The sequence below is a fragment of the Centropristis striata genome, chromosome 17, assembly GCF_030273125.1.
Source record: "Centropristis striata isolate RG_2023a ecotype Rhode Island chromosome 17, C.striata_1.0, whole genome shotgun sequence".
Taxonomy (NCBI): Eukaryota; Metazoa; Chordata; class Actinopteri; order Perciformes; family Serranidae; genus Centropristis; species Centropristis striata.
This window is the reverse complement of record NC_081533.1, coordinates 27,904,197-27,921,567: the sequence shown is the minus strand read 5'-3', so window position 1 is coordinate 27,921,567 and position 17,371 is coordinate 27,904,197. Positions and strand designations below refer to the sequence as shown.

The following is a 17,371-nucleotide window of genomic DNA, read 5'->3' as shown; positions in this document are numbered from 1 at the left end:
AACAGCTTCTTAGACGGCTCTGACAGCATGGTTTGTGACGCATGCAGACAGAATCATATTTTTTTTTTTTTTTTTTTAAGATGCATATGAAATTAAGTTAACATTTTATTAATACAAAGAGCAGGGCGGTCAGTTTAAGGCACGTGGGAGTGAGGGTGGATGAGTCAAACGTTGACTTTGACCCAGGAGACTGGTCCTAGCATGTAACTAACAGAACACTAACACGTCCAAAACCAACACAAGACGGAGCCTTGCCCATTGGTATCAGACACCAAGGACCGTGACAAAGCGTCTGGTGTGTTGTGATGAGAATGCTTGGGACACGTGTGCATGCTGACCTTAGCCCTGGGTTGGATAAGAAGCATCCTTTTTTTTTTTTAAACTTTGTTTATTAAGTTTTTTCACAATAAAACACAGACATACAGGAACACTCAGAACAGAATCCCCACCCCAGAAAGCGAAAACAAATATATAGATAAATAAACAACAATAATAATCATGATCAATAGATGACTCAATCTAAGACAATGTAAGTTAAGTATGTTGTAAAAGAGGACATCTATGAACATAAAGGAGAGAATTTTACAGGAAAACAAAACAAAAAAACAAGCAAAAAACATTAGAAAAGTACAGTACATACTGAATAGTATTTAAGCGGGTTGTCATCTAAGCACAATGAAATCTGTGGCTGTCCTAATTAACTTGAGTCATGCAGCTCTGATATCTCTTCCACATATTTCAGAAAAGATTGCCAAATCTTATTGGATTTGCCAGCTGAACCTCTAAGTGTGTGTTTTATTTTTTCCAATTTCATATAATATAAAGTACTTCTGATCCAAAGTGTGTGGCATGGAGGGATGGCATCTTTCCATTTCAGAAGGATTAGGCGACGGGCGAGCAAGGTACAGAAAGCCAGAAAGTCACACTGGGAATTGTTTAAACTGTAAACAGCGGACGGCACTCCAAAAAGAGCTATGATGGGGCAGGGGGCTATAGTAACCTGCAGAACCTCAGAGAGTGGGATGAGAAGCATTCTTACAGATATTCCCTCGTTCGGTGTTTCGCTTCAGCCTTTGCTTTTGGAAAATCACTGACTCCTTTTTCAGATCTCGATCTCAGAGCTCCACCACCACAGCACAGCTGCTGTTGTGGCTCCAAGTGACTGTGCCTCATAACAGTGTTACATAAATGGACATGATTAGACAATAGACTCAGCAGAAGCCAGTCAGACTGATAATGGTCCCGGCTGTCTAACAGGCTGCTGTTACCACTGAGGACGCAGATGTTATGTCTGACTTTTTCTGGGAATTTGAAAACTTGTTGACATTTTATGTTCTTTCATTTAAAGATACCAATGGTTTTTACACTCCTTAGATATATAATAGAGACGATACAATACAGAATAGTCTGGGAAAACGACTTTCAGAGCATCTTGTAGACCAGTAGTTCTCAACCTTTTATAGTCGCGACCCCCAATTTAACATGCATGTTGTCCGCGACCCCCGCTCACTGAACATAATCTCACACGCACAGTTCAGATCACCCAAAAAAGAAACAAAATGAGCAAAAAAGAAAACAAAATGAGCAAAAAAAGACACAAAATGACCAAAAAAGACACAAAATTAGCAAAAAAGACACAAAATGACCCAAAAAAGAAATAAAATGACCAAAAAAGACACAAAATGACTAAAAAAGACTCAAAATGACCAAAAAGGGAACCAAAATGACCAAAAAAGACACAAAATGACCACAAAATGACCACAAAATGACCAAAAAAGACACAAAATCACCAAAAAAAGACATTAAACGACCAAAAAGACTAAAACACATGAACACTTTAACACAGTGGAGACAGAGCTGACTTCCAAAATGATTTGGCGACCCCCAGAAATCATCTCGCGACCCCAATTGGGGTCCCGACCCCAAGGTTGAGAATAGCTGTTGTAGACAAACAATGTGGAAAAAAACTCTTTTTTGGAGGCAGGGCTGCTGGCTACTGAATGACAGTTACCTGAATCACACGGTTTTTCATGTTCCAGCAGGACCCTCAGCCTTTCATTTTAATTTTAACCTGGCCTGGGTCCTGGTTTTCTACCTCCCTGCAGTGATTCACTCCTCACAGCTCGATGACAAACATGCCCCTTCACCCTCAGTCAACTTTCCCCTGCTGTGTTTCCCATCTCCCTCTGTGCACCGGTGAAGGTTCAATCCCTCAGAGTTGTCAGTACAAGTCGAGGCTCGACCTTGAGCACATTCTTCCATTTGCGCGATTCACAGTTGGGCTCAACAAACGCCGCGCACTTCCAGTAAAGCGAGAGCTTTACGACAATAACAGAAAGAGAGAGAACAGAGAGCTGCTTCTAATAAATGGAGCACACATTCAGTCCAACCTTCCTGCTGGTTGTAGGGTAAGTGTTAACCCAGCCCAGCCCACACCACCATCACTCATCTGTGCATGCTTGTTCCCCAAGGCATGACATGGAAAAACAGTGTGCACTCTGTTTATTTATAAAATCTTACTAATGTTTCCCATGCAGCACTTTTCTTAAGGAGAACCCCTCTGTGGCATACGTATTACTCACCGCATTCTGCTCCCTTGTCAATTCATATGAGCAACACGTGAAGAGGAACACGATCAGAAATCAGATCCAGCTGTTCTGCAGCTTTAACTATCATGAGAAAAGTAGCAGCAGCAGTAAGGGAGGCCCTGATCAACTGACTCAAATACAAGAATGATAAATGAAACCAACAAACTAACACTAACATAATTAAAAAATAATATTTCACTGCATTTCATCTGTTAATACTGTAAATATAACCATATATTAACACAGTGTATCTATATTTATATACATATTCAAGGCAGGAATTTCACGAGGGCTAAGAGGGCCATGGCCTAGCAATTTGGCCTCGTGCCCTTAAAAAACATATCTGCCCCGAGGCCACGGTGGCCTTGATGCCCCGCCCTAACTGCCCCAGTTAGTTTTGGGGTTTGCTAGTCTGCCTCTTTCCTGTCAACACAGCTTTGACACCTGCAACTTTTGAGAAAAAAAAGCATCTTTTGATGACATTCATCATCAGCGGTGGGTTTGATTTGAGCCTGGCATGAACCGCTCGGACGGGACGGGCTATAATGACAGTTTGACACGAATCTATCACCAGCAAAGCAAGGAGACTTCATCAGGCGCTCTAATCTGTCCCGCCACAGTCTCATGTGCTGCGTTAACATCACATTTCAAGCTAATGAAGGTTTTTTTTACATGATCTATAATATAAAGTTATTTTGCGTTGTGTTGTGTCACCCGTCAGTCAGTCAAACCCCGATCCACCTCTCGGTCCTCCGAGACATGCGAGCATTTACACACTTACACACACACACTCGTCCCCACATGATCGCTCCGTGTCTCACCGTCACCGCGCGCCAAACTAAATACTATCAACCTGTCCGGGCCGTCAGAGGTCCAAACGGTCCAAACACACTGTTGCATTATGCCGTTCGGTAGCTGCAAGCTAACGTTAGCTAACAGTTAAAGTTGTTTTAATCACACTAAACTGTGACCTACTGTTTTTAATAACTTTCTATCGCTAAACGCATGCAGCTTTCAAAATAAGAGCGCAGTGTGTTAACAGAATCGACCACAGAATTTACAAGAAGACTGTCAAAATAAGATACCTTAAATAAAATATACAAGAACCTTTATTCTTCTCTAAAATAATTCTTAAAATATGCAATCATTAAGATCAGTGTATATGAATGAATAGTTGCATTAGAATGTGTGAGAGGCACCAAATTTGGGCTTTTATCGAAAAGATTCTAGCCAGCTATTTTCCCACACTGGCTGGCTGCTCCATGTCCTAGTGGAAAGCATGTTGACAGTGATTAAAAATGACACAGTAGGATAACAAAGATTCTATAATACGGTATCTCCTGACTGTGAAAAATGTTACGTGAGGTGTTTGCTCTCATTTAGCTCTCAAAGAGCATGAGATTGATGCATTTTACTTTACAAGGAGATGTTTCTTTACCTGCTTGACAGTTTCAACTGAGACTCCAATCTTCCTCAGAAGTATCATAACTAGTCCTTAAATTAGTTTCAATATGAACATGGACTTAAAATCATTGTTTTATTTTATGGCCTTTGTGCCCCCCAAAACACAATGACAACACAAAAGGCCAAGTGGCCTTGTCCCTAAAATGACGAAATTCCAGGCCTGGTCATATTATATTGTTATTTTTAATATTGGTATTATAATTGCCTTGGCAACAACACAAGCCATAGTATAAAGCTTTATTTAAATTACACTATTATGCTACACTATTAAAATATGCCTCAATATAACAATTCAATAATATCTATTATATATTATAATGCATAATTTGTACTTTTACTGTATGTTTTTCTACTGAACATATTGTACTTATTTTCACATTCACATGTTGGTTTTCTTCTAGAACATGTTGACAGAAATAGTGCTCACTCACTGAGGGGAGACACTACAGGCCAACACAGTTTTTGAATGCACTGGTTTAATTTTGAGATTTGGCTTCCATAACATGTTGCTTTTCAGTCTAATAGAAAGAAGAAAAAAAATGCTCCTCTTCTTCTTCTTCTTCTTCTTCTTCTTTTCTCTTCTTTTCTTCTTTAACATATAGCACTCCTTTAGCGATGACAGTTAGCTCTTAAAGTTATGTACTTACTTGATTCCTGTGGTCTAAGTCTAGTACCATCAGGTTGAATGCACTTATTGTAAGTCGCTTTGGACAAAAGCGTCTGTTAAATGACATGTAATGTAATGTAAAAGAAAACATACATTTGTCTTTTTTATTTTACTACACTTTGTCTATTTGTGTCTGTGGATGTCTTCGAATTCCACTAATTAGAATTAGATAAAAATAATAATAAACTTTATTTAACTTAGCACACTATAAAACACAGTTACAAAGTGCCCCCTTTATATAGGATTGGCGGATGTGGGCAGTGGATGTTAAGGGGGAGATAGCAGGTCAACAATAAATGCCACATAGAAGTGATGGACATCATCTGAAAGCTGCAGGTCAGTGGTCTAATAAAATTATGCAATTAATGTATTAATTAAACCTTTTAAGGTGTATCAGAGTTCAGAACAATAATTTCTGTCTTTCTAAAGTCCATTCTGCATACCATTTGTAACACGAATTTGGTGCAGGATCAGGTAGTAGTAGTAGTAAATATTACAACAATACACCCATACTGAACACCATAAAAAATTGCCTTGCAAAAAAACCAAAAAACAGCAGGACATCGGAACATCAAGGGAAAGAACAGAACACATATCAAACACCAGGAGAATGGGATGAACTGAAAAGCCAAAGAATTAAACATAATAAAACACAAGAGTAAAACAAACTACAACGTTTTTAAAAGGGATTTGAAAGCTCACTTTAATTACTCATCTTGCTACAAGAAGTTATTGTCTGTATGTGAGTAACCAATGGGAGAATTTTAACGGTGCTATGTAAGTAAAATAATCTTTATATTTCACCTGGATCTGTTAGTATAGTTTCATAAGTGTTCTGTGTAATAACTGCAGTTTTCTTAAACTTTATTGACATGTAGAAAACATTCATGTTGTACAAATCATTGAATAACTACACTGTAACAAATTTCTGTAAGAAAACAGCCAAATTGTGACAGTAACATACTGTTTTCCATTAAAAAGGTGTTATACTGTAGAAAACAATGCATTCTGGGCAATATTTGTAGGTAGCTTGTCGTTTCCCATAAAATATAAGTCTCTTCTTGTCCACATTTTAATGGCTGTATTTTACTCACTAACTCATTCAGTATATGGTATATTAAAATGACTAAGGTTACAGTGAAGACAGCGCTTAATTCATAGTAATTGGCTATCAGACAGTAATATGCTCTATTTACAAAAAATGACTGCATTGTATACTGCAACAATATTTCAACTACTTCAGCTCTATACTGTGTTTTAGTCTACTGTAAAAATCAATGAAATGCAGGATTTTACTGTAATTCAGTATGTGGTTTTATCACAGTAACATACTGTAAAGTAGATAACAGTAGAAGAACTGTAAAATTAACAGTAGAATGCTGGCCACCCTGCTGGTATTGCCAGTATTTTACTGTTCATTTACAAGACAATTGTTTACAGTGTAGTTTATTAGTGTCACATTGTTTTAATATATAATGGGTGAATCGTTGTTGATTCAGTGTCAGTCATAATTAAAGTTAATGCAACATTAGAATGAGCACTTTTAATGTGGTTTCAACATCAGGCACCAAAATAGATGTAGTGAAAACTCCACACCAGAGAAGAAGAATGATGGATGATAAAGATGTGGGTCACATCATGATTAAAGATGAGTCAGAAACATGTTGTGTCACATTTATCGTCGTCTCCAGGTCTGTATTTTAATGACAAATGATTCCACAGAGTGTCTGACAGATGTGACTCATCACTTCCTGTGTGAAAACATACTATAGATTATATTTAGGTTGTTACATGATACACATGTGCAGGAAATAGCTGGAGCTCAGCTGTGGGACCAAACTAAAACATGCTAAGAAATGACACACATGCTTCACAACTCAGTTTTTGAATTCTGTTGACAGGATTTTAGAAATTCTGCTAGCTTAAAACTTAACCCTCTATGGAGCGGTGTTGCCCTCAGGCAACATACCCATTTTTGGCCTGTCAAATTCCTACAATGCATGTTTTTGAGTGATGCAATACTTTAAAAAAGAGGGAAGAGTATAGGGAACCAGACAGATTTTGCAGATTTTTCCAAAGGAAACAGCTTTGCCATTTTGCGCCACAAAAAATCACCCAAAACATAATTTCGTGGCCCTTTTCCATTTGAAAAAATATATTTCTTCTGATAGTTGAGTACAGCTTCAGTTTGAATAGTTTCATACACTTAGACTGTTCAAGACAATCATTTCAATGGGTTGTTGGTTCAATGCCTACAGGAAACATTAAGACAAGAAACCTGTTTTAAAAGTTCCTTTTATAATGTTTTTAAATTTAAAATGTTATGTATTGTACCCTCTTGAAGCTACTGGATCTTTTACACGTGTTTATTAAATAAATTATGTTTAAAATAATTTTAAAAACTTTCTTTTTCACTTGTGCACCGTTATGGTGCAATGTTGCCTACGGGCAACAAACCCCAAAAACTTTAAATTATAAAATTTCTTCAGATTATGTTTATTTAGTCTATTTTAAGACAAAAAAAACACTCCAAACATTTTTTTCCTAACTGGCATCATAATGCATACCATAGAGGGTTAAAACAACAACTTGATGTTTGGTTCACTAGGGACATGAAAAACTGGTCTCCTGGGTGAAGTCCTGTGTTTGTTTGACTCCTTACAGTTGGGACTTACAGTTTTTATACTGCGTATCTTCACTTACGCTATAGCTACGCACTTTTATCATCAGTCTAACATGTGTTAATATGCTATTTCTCTCCACAGTCGTGTTATTTTCTGGCAAATTAGTTGTTTTTTTGCCAACCTGGTAGCTCTGCAGTCACTAGCCAAAGTCTTAAAGTGGGCTCACTGGTTTCTTTAGGCTAACTCACTTAGCTTAAATGTTAGCTTGGCTAGCAGTAGGTAACTAGCTTTTACAGTCTGGCAACTCTGTGGTGAAGAATGGTCGGGAAACGTCATTATAAATGGAAAATGGAAGGAAAATGTCTAGATATCAGCTCTTAAATTAAACTCTTATGAGCTATTTTTGTTGATATCATTATAGTTGTCCAAAGCAATGTACCTTTAGTTGTACTAGGCATTAAAATGAACAAGAAATTGAAGAAAAAGGGTGGTCTAATAATTTTTTCCATGACTGTATGTGTGTGTGTGTGCTATTTTTAAAACGCTCTGCAGTACGGCGAGCCCTGAAACGCTCATATGGGTCATTTTGACTAACACCCATATGTGTAGTTATGGGCGTTATTGACATTAGTCTATTGTGTCGTTTAGGTTGGAGATGTTGCAGAAAGGATATATCCTGCAGCCTTAATCAGCTGTCTGCAAATGAAACTAAAAATAAATTAAAGCTTAGTTGGTGCATTAGACACATTTGTAATGGAAAGAACATACAGTTTGTATATATAGTGAGTTTCTTTTATCGGTTTCTTCGCAAGTCAGATGATTTTCCTTCAAGATCATCACTCACACAACAGATGTATGCCAGCTGGCAGTTTGACTCAGCATATTTTCAACAGCGTGCGTGTTCAACAGGAGGCTGAAATATGTGCTGTTCTGACACTGACGCCTGTGGCTTCTGAGTTTGACATCAACAACAGCTTCACTAAGTGTGAAATGTGATCGCTAACGTCAGCTGGCAGAATATCTTATATTTGCATATTTGAGGATGGATGATCACTGTCACCTACAGTACAGGACGTTCAACAACATAGAAGGTTTATATTTGACACCATGACATGCACTGCTGCATCCGCTGCCTGTTTACTGAGTTTAAAAGTTCATTCTTAACCTCAAAAAGACGTTTAACCCTTTATCAGGCGAAGAACTATATTTGGTAACTTCAGCGGATATCTAAAATGAGTAATAAATGAGTAATAAATAAAATAATATTTTGAGAACAAGCAATTAAAGTTATGGATAAAAAACCTAGGCACTATCATCACTGTGCAATTTTAAAAAAAAATACAGTATTTTAAATTGGGAGAGTCTTCAAACATTTGCAGACTTAAAACTGACCTATAAAGTCCTGCATAAACTGGCTCCAGATCCTCTACAAGAGTTCATCAGCCAAAGAAACAGCCTTGAGCGTGTTACTGGAGGCTCTGTCAGAGGTGACCAGGGCCGGCTCTAGCCCATTTGGTGCCCAAGGCGAGATCCATTCGTGTTGAACTGTAGGTGGAACTCCTGTTTTTGTTTGTCCATGGTGCCAACCAGGCTATATAATACAACTGTCTGTCTATATAATTATTAACTTACAAGTAAATTCTCAAAGAAGCACAGCTGGAGGCGCTAACAAAGTTAGAGACAAGAGAGACAATGGAAGTGCAAACCGTGCGAATAATGTGCTTAACTGTGTTAAGCTAGCGCTGCTTTATTTCAACCTAGCTAGCAAGCTAATACAAATGAAATGTCTTCACACAAAACAGCATTTAAAAAAAGATTGGGACTTCTCCTCCTCCTCTTTTCTTCTCTTTCGATACTGAGCACCGGAGAGCTTTGACGGTGTTTCATCTTGAAGATTTATCAAAACATTACGTGTCCTGACCTCTGTGACAGCGATCTGACCGTCTAAAGGGGGGCAAGGCAATGACCACACGTCACATGCCTCAGCACCACAAGTGACTAAATGTCATTGTTTATCTGTTTCTTTATTTTGTTAATATTTATTATTTTCAAGACAGAACACGAAGGGAGGGCGACAATGGGCATCGAAAATTATTATTGTTTTTTTTTCCTCCCTCGAGGGTAAGTGGCAGCGCCCCTCCAGCAGATGGCGCTCTAGGCGACCGCCTATGTCGCCTATGCCCAGAGCCAGCCCTGGAGGTGACGGTTATATTCCTCTGCGCAGGAGCACTTTCAGTAAGTCGGCCTGGTCAGTAAGGAGTGCAAGTGTGTGGAACTCAGTACCTGAGGAGGTTAAACTGCTAACAACATACAAGGCCTTTACAAAAAAGCTGAAATTGTGGCTTATCAACACCTACAGCTGCCAACACTAAAAGATAAGACTGTTGTGTTGTTTTGATGTTATGATAAAATGTTATGTTGTGATGTTGTATGTGATGTTGTATTTTTTCTTAATCGGATCGTAAGTGTTTGTATATGTATTTTGTATATTGTACGTATTTTTTATTTTTTATTTGTTTTTTATTTTTATTTTTTTGTTTGTTTGTTTTTTGTTTCGTAATTCTCTGCTTTTTTACATCATGGCCAGGGGACTACAGATGAAAACTAGCCTTCTGGCTAATCATGTGTTTTATGAAATTGCACTGTCCCCTTTTAAATAAACTAATAATAATAAAGAAAAAAGTTGCAAATTTACTACACTGTAAAAAAAGATAAACAATAGCTACTCAATAAAATTGAGGCAACAGATTGCACGCACTATTTTTAATTAAATCTAACTACGTTACAAGTTGAGTTAATAACTTAACAGGAAGTGCCTGTCAATTAAAAACTGACTAATTCTATTGTGTTGGATTCGTTCTTGATTTAGAATTACATACACATAAAGATTATATTTAATGTGGTCAAAATAAGTAGATTCTATCTCAAACATTTTTATATTAAAGTTACTTAAACAACTGCTTCAACATCAAGGACGCATTTATATTTAATACATTTTTATCAAATATATTAAGTCAAATAAAATGACTACAGAATACATTTATTACAGTGTAGATTAAAGTGGCATATCGACAAGAAAAAAAGTTGCAGATTTAAGAGATTTAAAGTGGCAAATCTGCCCGAAAAAAGTTGCAGATTTACAAGAAAAAAGTGGGGGAAAAGCAACTTTTTTCTCGCAGATTCACCACTTTAATCTCATAAACTTTTTTCTCAAAATATTACCCCCCTCCCCCAGGTCCGTATGTTTTTTTTTTTACACAGTCCACATTCTGCCAGTATCTAATATCCTCCAATATTCTCTAGTGTTGAAATTTGGAATTTGCAAGTATTTCAATGAGTGTCCTATTAAGGGTTAAAGCAACGTGAACAAGATTTTTCATCACAACTAAGCATCTCCGCCAGCTGATGAAGACCATATTATGCAACATGGTCTCACAGAAATCCGTGAAATAGCCACGGATTTCGCTTAACTCAAAATCCGTGGAATAGCCACGGAATCGCTCAAATTTCCGTGAAGCTGACACGGATTTCGCTACAATGCAAGTTAATGATAGTCATATCCCGTGGCTATTCCAACATACAAAGTGATTATGTACATTCACTGAGTGAATATTTAGAAAATAAAATATATATTTCTCGCTAGAAATGTGATCAAAATCCATTTTTATGCAGAAACAAAGACAAAATACAAATTTTTTCACTAAAAATGAGAGAACCAGAACCTTGAAAGTCACGTGACTTGGAGCAAACCAATAGGAAAAAATATTAACTTGTATTGTAGCGAAATCCGTGTCAGTTTCACAGAAATTTGAGCGATTCCGTGGCTATTCCACGGATTTCTGTGAGACCAGGTTCATATTATGTGACCAAAAGATTCAGAAAAGCTGCTAAATTGAGATTTTTGTTGTAACCTTGGCTGAAAACAATGCTGCAGGAGGGTTTTTTTTAAGCCTGTACACACTTTGTGTTAAGAGACAGTGAACATAGCGTTCATTCCAAACAGTGCGTGTGTTCAGTAATGTGGTCAGAGAGGAGGAAGCTGAGTGTCCTGCTGGTTGGGGGTGATTAGTAACAGGAAGTCACTCATGGAAAATGAAAGTTACACACACGAGAAAATATGCTTTCTATTTTTGGAATAATAAGAAATGTTGAAATATTTGGACCACTCAGTCATAACTTAATGATGTCTCTGAGGTATAAAATAACTCTGTAGGCAGAGAAGACTACAGCTACTGGAATCAGACACAGATGTGCATTTGATTGCAGCTACCAGGACATAAATTATGTTTTTTATATTGTTTTATTCCAGTTTCCAGGCATTGTCGTGGATTGTGTAAGGATGGGCCTTTTGCAGTTATGCAACTCTGTGATGATGAATAACACATTTCAAGATATAATGCCAAGGACAGACAGTGATTTCTGAAACAATATTCTAGACCAGTGGTGTCAAACTCTGGCCCGCAGTGTAATTTTATTTGGCCCACGAGGCAATACCAAATTATTATCTTATTATTGTACTATAAAAGCTGATATTTTATTATACGGCGCATTTGCAGCTAATACTACAAATCCCACAATGCCCTGCTGTTGTTTTGGCGCGTCAATCAGGACAGGACCCAGAAACGCTCCTCTGTGACAGTCGTCATAGCAACCTCAAGCTAGAGCTGTCTCCGAGCTACCCCTTCCCAAAAATGGTGAAAAGAAAGGCAGAATTTATTAACCTGTTGAAAAAGTTTATTTTGATATTTAAATCAGAAGGATGCAAATAGAAAAGAGGCATATGATTTATATTTAATTTTTATTTAATAAATTAATGACACTGATGTGTTTTTTATTTGAAATTTGATTTTGCATGTCTGCACTATTTAGTTATATATTTTATGTTTATAAGCGTTGCTGGTTCCATATTTAATGTTAAAGCAAAACATGTTTGGTATATATTAAAAGGTTTATTTGTTCAATGTTGGCCCGCGATTTTATTCAAGTTTTAAATTTTGGCCCATTGTGTATTTGAGTTTGACACCCCTGTTCTAGACCAATAATTAAAACAAAAATACATAATTAAAGAAATTACTCAAGGTCCACGTATTAGCTTTTCATTAAAAAAGAAAAAAGAAAGAAAATTAAACACTTTTTTACTGTTTTAGTAAAATTGTGAGTGCACCTTGTTTGCAAAAATGAACACCTCTCTATAGCATCACAGAAGTATGAGATAAAACCATCTCAGCTTAATTTTCCTGAGCTTTCTATTATTATCTCATGGTCTTCAGGTGGAGTGACGTGTGTCATCATGTGGCCTATAGTGTGGAGAGTTGGATTTGATATTATTTTGTCATATATAGTCTTATCAGGGTCTAGAAATGCCTTCATTGAAATAGAAAGTTTACAAACAAATGGGTGACGACACAGTGGAAGCATTCACTATTTTTCTACAATGGGGAAAATGAGGCAATCCTAAAAATGTATTTAAAAAGTTGAATTTCTCTGGAATGCAACCACCTAACATAACTACTGCATCAAGAAAACAAAAGAGGAAAAACAATTCCTAAACTAACATTTCTTCCATTTTATTTTATAATAATAAAAGTAAAGAGAAATTCAACCAACCAAAAATAAATCATGTAAACAAATATAAAACTGAGATGTGATTATAATTGTGTAGGAAATGCTTGGAACTTTTTTCAGTTTTTTTGTTTTTGCATCGTTTACACCTATGGTTAAAGTGTTCCTGTTTATGCTATATAATTTTTCCCCTTTTTGATTTAATGTCTTTTTGTTATTTATTTTTTATTTTGTACATTCATTTTGTAAATGAGAGGACCAAGATAAGTGACTAAAACTATTGCAGCTACGGTTAACAATAGGTATGATAAGCAGACTATACTGCAGTAACGACATTTTTGGTCAAATTTGAGTAATATCTAAAAATGAACTCTTTGATGTCTGTTTTATCTTGTGACAAAGTTTTAAATTTAAATTTTTCTTTTTTCAGATAAATAATTATATAAAAACCACAAAATCCAACTCGAAACCAATCAGTAATTGCACTTATCACAGTCTGCTTTGGAAATATATATACAGATTTAAACATAAAAATAATAGAAATTATAAGTCTATTTAATAGGGAAATTATTATCTAGATAGTGATGAAGTAAAAAAGTGAGAAAAATGTTATTAAGACTAAAATATAACATTCATTTATAATATTAAGTCTAAAATATGCACATCTTTGAATAGAGTTGTTAAACACTTTTAAATACACAAAATCTATTTGAAAATGTTTATTCTCTGAAAACTAAAGATAAAAGATGAAATAAGACAACAACACTGTAGTTACTGCACTCTGTTTTTGCATTACTAATATAACCTTTTACAGAAATGCAGTAACTAAGTTTTTGGGGTCAAAGGTAATTATTATTATTATAAAAATTAAATCATCATAATTTTTTTTGCATAAAAATATCAATACAGTAGAAATAAGTCTCATATCACTTACCTACATATAACCCATTTGGCTGGCCAGTTAATGGTTCTGTAGGGCAGTATAAGGTAATGAAAAGCTGCACATCTGTGATTCCGACGTTAATCTTATGGACTCTTAGCGCCACTCTGTGGTGTCATATAGTTACTACAGAAAATCAAAGGAGCCATTCAAGTCGAATTTCATCGATTTCTGTACAGTCTTCTGTAATATATACAAACCAAACCTTGGAAATGACTTATTACAAATAAAAATACAACTGCGAATTTACAACACGGTGACGTCACTGCATCTCTTACATCATACATAAATGATTATGTCAGCGGTAGAAGATAGGTGGCGCCGTGGCTTAGTTGGTTAAAGCGCCTGTCTAGTAAACAGGAGATCCTGGGTTCGAATCCCAGCGGTGCCTTTTCTTCAGGCAACTTCTTTCAAATGTTCCTGTGAGCGTACTGTACCTTAAGTAATGTTTAACTTTTGAATTTATTCCAGAATTCATTTATTGATTTTGCGTATTTAATCCAGTATTTATTTATATTTATTGAGTGGTTCTCCACTGGGTTTATCAACTACCCGTTTTAAATTTCCAAGAGAAAATTTCAAATCGGCCATCGTGTCTTGAGATAAAACATCGCTGCGAGCAGGGTTCGAACCTGCGCGGGAAGATCCCATTGGATTTCAAGTCCAACGCCTTAACCACTCGGCCATCGCAGCCAGTGAGTACATGACAGTATACCGTTTCTTCTTGACCCTCACAGATGATCCGAAAATGTCGGCGTGTTGTTTTGATTTCTTTAAAGAAAAGTGTTTCCAGAGGACACTAAAAAGTGGTGCACACGTCTGTACACACTTGCGATATCACGTGGTCATCTTCCTCTGATGACTCTGTAAGCTCATCCACATTGTCTCCATCATCGGCTCATGGTGTAATGTCCATGATGTCTGCTGCCACTACCTCTACAAATGTCTCTGCATCTGGGTTGAGTCCTACAGTTCTCTGACTTTGCTTTGCTCTGTGATTGCTGGTAGTCTGGGAACCGACACATCAGGTTGACATCCTCACTGCTCTCACTGTCAGAGCTCTCCACTCGCCAGTTTGTATTGCCTTAAGGTGCGTTCAGACCGGACGCGTAGCGAATTTTCGCGTCGCGTTACTCGCGCGAGTTGATCGCGCGAGTAGTTGAATTTACTTGCGTCACTCGCGCGAGTAAATAACTCGCGAATTTTCGCCCAAGAGACTATTTAGCGCCAAATAATTCCCTCCATTTCATTCTGTCATCAACCAAGACAAGCATAGCGTCCCTGTACCTGCTCTGGAAGTCCGAGATACGTCGGAAAACACGCCGTCGTGTCTGGGTGAGTGACATCATCCGGAGGCGCACTCAGCACGGAGAGAGGACCGCAGAGTACTTCCACCTTTTTCCTGTCCCTCCTGCCGACCCACTCCTCCTTCCTGCCTCTTTTCTCCTCTCTCTCATGTATGTATCTCGGACACTGCCGTCCAGAATCTCAACGCTGATAGGCTGTCACGACACAGCGTCACGCGAATATTTCGCCAAAGTTGAATTTATTGAACTCACGCGAATTTGCGATGTTTCATTCGCGCCGAGACATTCGCGTCAATCGCGGCATTCGCGTCGCGCGAAACCCGCAATTCGCGCCGCCGGCAAAAATTTGCGTCTATTCGCGTGTTTGCATTGACTTTGTATGTAATCTTGTCGCGCGAAATATTCGCTACGCGTCCGGTCTGAACGTTAGTCTCTTCGGTGTCTGATGCCTCTTCGTTTCCTGTTTTGAGTTGATCGTAGGCTCATTTAGAGGTAAGCTGTCACATGGGAGCAAGAGATTTCTGTGTAATACACGACTTTTGCCACCTCCTTCTGGAACCACTTCATACACAGGACTGTCACTCGACCTCCTTTTCACAACAACATGAACTTTACTTTCCTAGTAGGACCGCAGTTTACCACTACCTCCCTTTTCCGACAAGTTGCGAACAGCACTCTCCCACCAGGTTGATGGTCAGCCCCATTAACCTTTTTGTCATACCCCTTTTTCCCTCTGGATGCCTCTATGGCAGCTGTTTTTGAGGCTATCTGATAAGCTTGTTGCATTTTGGTTTGCCAGCTCTGGACATACTCTGCATAACTTTCCAGTTTCTCACTGGGCTGCAGGTTGATCAACAGCTCTATGGGCAAACGAGGGTATCGGCCATAAAGCAGGTAATATGGAGAGAACCCGGTTATTCTGCTGCGGGTGCAGTTACAAGCCTGCACCATCTTAGCTAGAGAGCTCTTCCAGTCTGCCTTTTGTGTGTTTGCCTTTATCTCCTGATTGCCTGTACAGGATCCCATCGTCATTTATTTTTTAACAGTTTTGGCCACTTTCTCAATCAGACTCTTACATCTGCAGGGTCTGTTTTAAGAGACTTTCTGGGAAATTGGTTGTTCTCTTTGTACTGCAGAACTCAACCAATGATAGGGTCTCTCTAGGTAAATATGCATCCCTCAGGCTGGTGGATAGTCTCTCTGCATCTGAACTCCCTGAACAGTTGCACTGATCATCTCCTGACTCACTTCCTCTGTACACTGCTTCATGAGTTCATTTATATCCAGTGCCATCCGAGAGAGAGACCATCTGGCATCTGCATCAGCATTGTGTTTACCAGGTCGGTACTTGATAGAAAAGTTAAAATCGGCCAGCTGGGCAACCCACCTATGGCCCGGAGGTGGGAAAACAATAACAAACATTAGCATTAGTACTTGAGCAAACAAGCACTTTTACTATAGTTAAGACAACAAATATAGCCACTAATATATATGACAGAAGAAAATAAACTTGACCAAACCTTGTGTCCTGTCAGTCAGCCACTACAGAAACCTTTTTGATACTTTAGATCAACTTTATATGAATTACTATGCACTCTTTATTTACCGTTCGTTTTTCATTTAACCGTTCTACCTGTTACTTCCTGTCACTACCTTTCAAAATTAAAGCACCCGTTTCACACTGGACAGCACCTTTTCAAAATAAAAGCATCACAACATTGTAAAACACCTAGAAAATGTACAAACATGAAAAACAAGCTATATAATACAAGAACACAAATAGGAAGCTTACTAAAGGACATTTACAGATGTGTTTAAAATAAATGGAATAGTGATATAGTGATTGGAGTATTTACTACTTTTTAATGATATATTTCATTTACTCCACATTAACAGTCTTATCATAACATGTATTGTTATCAATAGCAGCTCAAAACCAGATAATTTACTGTATTTCATAAAGTGGTTAAATTAATACTGAGCAGAATTTAGTTCAGAGTTTTGGTCCGGCCCCCGTAACCTTCGTGGTATTGGTCATGTGGCCCCTTAGGAAAATTAATTGCCCACCCCTGGTGTAGCGTCTGCTGGTGGCTAGGTGTCCAGTTAATGGGAGTGTTAGGTGGAAGCTTACCTTTATTCCTGGTGACAGTCTTTTTCTTGTTTTTGGTATCTTTGAGTGGCATTTTCTCAGGGGGCAATGAGAACAGCTGGTAGAGTGG

At 37.7% G+C, this 17,371-nt stretch overlaps 2 non-coding genes across 2 annotated transcripts; one reads left to right on the top strand and one right to left on the bottom strand.

Annotated features, from left to right (window-relative positions):
- The first annotated feature begins 14,162 nt into the window (after positions 1-14,162).
- trnat-agu (transfer RNA threonine (anticodon AGU)) lies at positions 14,163-14,236 on the top strand. Its single transcript has one exon. It is a non-coding gene; the product is annotated as a tRNA-Thr (tRNA).
- A 220-nt stretch (positions 14,237-14,456) lies between these two features.
- trnas-uga (transfer RNA serine (anticodon UGA)) lies at positions 14,457-14,538 on the bottom strand. The gene has a single exon. It is a non-coding gene; the product is annotated as a tRNA-Ser (tRNA).
- Positions 14,539-17,371: the final 2,833 nt, after the last annotated feature.